This window comes from Mercenaria mercenaria, chromosome 2, assembly GCF_021730395.1.
Source record: "Mercenaria mercenaria strain notata chromosome 2, MADL_Memer_1, whole genome shotgun sequence".
NCBI lineage: Eukaryota > Metazoa > Mollusca > Bivalvia > Venerida > Veneridae > Mercenaria > Mercenaria mercenaria.
This window is the reverse complement of record NC_069362.1, coordinates 44,809,656-44,815,655: the sequence shown is the minus strand read 5'-3', so window position 1 is coordinate 44,815,655 and position 6,000 is coordinate 44,809,656.

Genomic DNA, 6,000 nt, shown 5'->3' with positions numbered 1-6,000 from the left:
GTAGTTTTAGCAATAGCATTGTGGGGTTCTAGAATCGCGAATAAAAAAGTATTAATGTGGATTGACAATGAAGCATTAATGAAAGTTTTAAATAAGCAGTCTTGCAGATCAAAAGCGGTCATGCATCTGGTGCGTTATTTTGTGTTAAAATCAATGTCATTTAATACTGTGTTCAAAGCTAAACACATTGCATCGAAAGCTAATGGCATTTGTGATTCTCTTTCTCGGAAACAGTGGTCAAGATTCAGAGAGTTGGCGCCAAAATCAAACAACGACCCGGGAGTTATTCCCCAAGATTTTTTTTCGCTGATATCCACGGTGAAGCTTCAAGACTTCTAAATGCTTCCATATCGGGGAATACTTCGTCAACGTACCGTCTGGGTTTGAACCGCTTTAGGCAGTTCCGTTTAGAGTACGGGTTAAACAGTGACTGGCCACCCCAGCTCGAGCACATTATGCAGTTTATAGCAAGTTTATCCTTACATGGTTTATCGGCTTCTACAGCTAGAATTTATGTTGCATCGATAGGAATTCAATGTAAAATATTAGGATATGAGGACGTTACTAAGCAATTCGTAATATCTAAAATGTTAGAGGGAATCAAAAGGTCAAAAACGAGATCAGATTGTAGACTGCCAATTACGCCCAGTCTGCTATCCAACATTTTGTTAAAACTTCCAGCCGTATGTACGAACGTATATGAAACAATTCTTTTTTCAGCGGCATATTCGCTGGCATTTTTTGGTTTTTTGAGAGTTGGTGAATTAACAGCATCGAAGCGTCAAAATTTAAGTAGCACGTTATGCGTTAATGATATCAATTTGATACAGGAAAGTAAAACTTTGATAGTTTCTCTCAGATTTTCGAAAACTGATCAGGAAGGGAAGGGCGAAAGATTGCAAATTTCTGCTCAAGGCGGTCACATATGCCCAGTTAAAAATGTTAAAGAATTCTTGTCTATGAGGCCGAAAATGCAGGGTCCATTTTTTGTACATTTTGATGGTAGCCCGCTTACAAGGTACCAATTTTCGGCGGTTCTTTCAAAAGCACTAGCAGTTCAAGGTCTATCTCATATGTGTTTTAAGTCCCATTCCTTTAGAATAGGAGCGGCTTAGCCGCTACTACCGCGGCAAGTCTAGGGATGACCGACAAAGAAATAAAATTAGCGGGAAGATGGTCGTCTGATGCATACAAAGGCTATGTACGTAGTCCAACCAGGATGATTCCTAAACTAATCCTGTAGTTACATTGCATTGTACATGTCTAAATCCGCTGTCACGATAATTTTCAGTAACTTAGACTGCGAATCGTTTCATTCAGTAATATGTAATTTATATTCAACCTTCAGGTCCCGGGAAGTTATCTGGTGTTTGGGCTCGTCATTAATTAAAAAAGCATTCATAACAGCAAGAAGCACCAGGGCCGGTCTAAACCTCGGTCTGGATGGAGTTGAAATCTGGTGGCAAGGTTATGGCGGTCTGTGTTTTACCCAGCTGCTTTCAAAGTTACGAACCTTGTGCCGCGTAAGAGACGAACCTGATTTCTTATTAGTTCATTGCGGGGGAAACGACTTGGGGAAAACAAAACTGAAGGAAATCAGAACAGAAATTGATAAGATTGTGGATTTCAAAAACACGCATTTTTCTTCTACAGTACTGATCTGGTCAAACATTCTCCCAAGAATCAATTGGCGGTATTCAGACAATCGTATGGCAATGGACAGGTCCCGAAAAAGACTTAACAGTTACGGGGCTATGAGGGTGGTTGATTCGGGTGGTGTTTCTCTCCAGCACCCACGTATAAATGTTCAGAGTCCCACACTGTTTCAGGGCGATGGAGTTCATTTATCTGAAGAGGGGAATATGTTAATTATTTCTGCATAGTTTGGCTAGTCAGTTGGATGCAATTGTTAATGTCTGATGTGCTATTGGTAGTAAACTAAGGGCGAATGGTCTGGGCGTGGCATCATTGGTTTGTCTTGTTCACTGGTGTCAAATAAGTTTTTGTTTATTTGGCGGTGGCCTTCGTTCCTGGAGCCCGCTAGGTCTCCAGGTCCGATGGCCATGTGGCGGCCAGCGAACTTCGGACGCATAACTTTACCTCTTGCATGTGATATAAGCCTCTGTTTCCAAGGGCCAAATTTACAATAACTAACATGATTCAAATCCTCTATGGTCCGAACGATTGGAACTAATTGTTGCTGTTGTTGTTTAAACAATGCCAATGTGGGGCGTTATTGTGACTTTAATGAACTCATAGTTGCCGGGATACCCTAAATGGTCGTTGTTGAGGGAAACTTGGGACGTTGACAGTGCGGAAAAATTGATAAATATTGACATTTTTTTTAAAAACTATGGAGCCGCGCCCAGAAATTGCCATTCTTAAAGTTCAGTAATAAAATTGTGTACATTTGTATTTGTGTTTACTATTTTTTGCATTTGAAAAAGTAAAACGCTGTTCATCTTATATACTTGTTACTTAAGTCTTTTGAGAGTACCAAATAACGGGGACTATCTCATTGAGATAGTCCATGTTATTTGGGCGTAATCTTATTTGTTGGTTATTAAATTAGTGGTATATGTCGTAATGTTCAAAGCCAATTTAGTGGTGTTTGTCCGTGGCGCATTATACACGTTCGTACTACGTCACATTTCTTTTCATCTTGGCTGCATTGAGAATGTGTGTAGTAATTCAGACAATTTAAACCCACCCGGTCACACCCTCCTTGACATTACTGGCATACATATTACATCATAAAATTTAATTGTTGTGTCAATTTACAATAAAGGAATATTTATTTCTTTTGGTTTTCGTAGAAAATTTCCCTTATCATTTCAATAATGCGAATTATATAGATTCTATTGCTTTTCCTATGATTTCAGAGTGCATCATTAACAGGAAAGGACTACAGTATCGAGGTACGGCTCCAGCAGGACGGTGAAATCCAAAAACTCCATTGTAATTAAGCGGAAATCCGGTATGACCGTTTGTATGTATGCGGCCAGCGAACTTCGGACGCAATAACTTTACCTTGCATGTGATATAATGCCTCTGTTTTCAAGGCCAAATTACATATAATAAAATGATTCAATTCCTTTATGAGTCCGACCGATTGGAATTATTGTTGCTGTTGTTGTTAAACAATGCCAATGGGGGCTTTATTGTGACTTTAATGATACGCATATTTGCAGATACCTAAATGGTCGTTTGTAATGACTGAGTATCCGAATTGTTATTGAAAATTTAAAATTGTGAAAAGTGAAATATTGTGCTCGTTGAGTGAAACTTGGGACGTTGACAGTGCGGAAAAATTGATAAATATTGACATTTTTTTAAAAACTATGGAGCCGCGCCCAGAAATTGCCATTCTTAAAGTTCAGTAATAAAATTGTGTACATTTGTATTTGTGTTTACTATTTTTTGCATTTGAAGAAGTAAAACGCTGTTCATCTTATATACTTGTTACATAAGTCTTTTGAGAGTACCAAATAACGCATATTATACATTTACGTTCATTTAAAGGTGCACTGACTGGTTTATTCCATCTGCCGGTTTCAATGCAAAGTCTATGAAATGATAATCATAACCTAGCTACACTTATTCTTAATTCTGATATATTGATTACATCAAGATATGGTTGAAATTTAAAATCAGCAATGATGTTATAAAACTGTGTTCTACTAGAGTCATCTAGTCTACTTCTCCAATTTTGTATAAATTGATCATTTATTCGTTGTTTAACTCCCCGAAACCGATATCGTAACATGCCTGCTGCGGCGGAACATTATCTAACCTTATCATAATCACACTCGCATACAGTCAGTTGAAATCATGCAGTGAAACATTATTAACTTGGGTGTAAATTAAAATATACTTACAAAATATTCGAAGTTTGAACAAATATTTTTTAAATCCAATTTCGTCCTAGCTTATATCCAAATAGAACAAAAATTTCACTTCAAAATATTCACAATTTTAACACACCTACTGCGTTTAATAGATATTTGAACATTAAATTCCCATAAATAGAAATGCATCATTAACAATGAATAGTTACATTAGCATTACTCGAAATTTACACCCGTTTTTGTGTGAGTATCAATGGTTTATTGAACAAATATTAAATTTACAAACATGTGTTTTAACATATATATAGTTGTTGTTTTTTTTTTTTGTTTTTTATGAAACATGCATTGTGGTGTTATTTTTTATCCATTTGTATCGTATGTGATGTAAGTGTACCAATATTTCAGCCTGCTAAAACTTAACATTTTCCGACCATTCATTTGTCTGATAATGGAATCGCATAGTCGGAACTGATATTTCAGAATCAGCATGATAATAAATAAATATTTTCTTCATTTTAAGAAAGATCTCTGGCCGACGACATTATTTTACTCTTTTGAAATACAGCATGAACGAAACACAGCGGAGATCGTCTTTTTATTTCACTTACATTACCGCATAGTTACAGACATTTATCTTAACAAGAGTACTAATTATTAGCACAACTAGTAATTATTACATCAAAGAAATAATAGCCAGTATGCAAAGTAATTTTGCTTTTGTCAAAATTATCAAAAATTAACAAGTACTTATCGCAATCATCATGATCTCGGTGCCGCGACTATACTCGTCAATCGCCGTTCTGGGGAGTGCTGTCGCTATAGTCGCATTTCGGCCCCAGGGAGTTAATCAAAACAAGAAACATATTCATATCACCAACTGTTTGATAACAGCAAACATCAGGGAATCCAAGTGAGAATAATAAATCTCTCAACAATGAACACCAGTTTTTCGTCATTGGCTTATCTATAATATCTTGATACAACATATTATATATGATTTTGATATATGTTTTTGAATCTGATTGTAAAATATTTAACCACAAATTATAATTTTGCAATGGTACCCTGCCTAATTCACCATACACAAAGTCGTTCAAATGGGTTGTTTTTGACACCTAACAGACGCTTACAGTACTGAAGATGTGCTCTTTCTACTGCGTTTCCATTATGGAAGCCCAACACTTCACATCCGTAATTTAATATAGGTGCAACTAATTTATCAAAAAGATCTAATTTGTGTTTAACAGAAATATTTGTAAACTTATGTAGGTACTTATTCATTTTAAATATTAATTAACTGCCTTTAATGATTAACCAGCGAGAGTCTTCCGGGCTTCAAAAAATGAACCCTCAGTGGAAAACACTATCCCAAGATAAACAAATCTGTTGACAATTTCAAGTATTTGATTACCATATGTAAAATTAATGTTGTTTGGTAATCTTCCACCTTTACTAAAATCATAATTTTCGTTTTTACTGAGGAGTTTACAGACAATTTCCATCTATTACAATATTGATATACTAGTAACAAATCTAAATTTACTTGTAACTCTTCACTACTATTTGCAAAAATGATAATATCATCTGCATACAATATAATACACATTTTAAACATATATGTATCAATTCCTTCAACACCATTTTCTATATACATGCTTTCTAGATCATTAATAAACATGGAAAAAAGAAAGCGAGACAACGATTCACCTTGTCTAACCAAGTATTGTATTTACACATTTATATTTATTCATTACATTGCTACGAGTAACAGCTATTGTTAACATTAAAAATAGCCTGAAAGACATTTATTTGTTGCTAAAAGTAACAACAGCAACGAAATTTCAATGGTTTCAGATAGGGATAATGCATGCATTTTAATAAAAATTGAATAAAATGAAATGTAATAATGATTTGTTGAATGTGTTCTTTCTGTAGAAAAGAAAGACTTTTATTTTACCAACTATTTATTTCTTTATACGTATATGCATTAATATTTGGATGCAATATTATGAATAAAAGTGAAGAAAATGAGATATTAACATATTAGAAATACATTTCCAGGTGCAAAGTGCTAAACTGTTTAGTCATTGTATCTTGTACAAAATTCTTGGTTTTAAACAACTTTAATCGGACTAAGGGAATACTAATACCC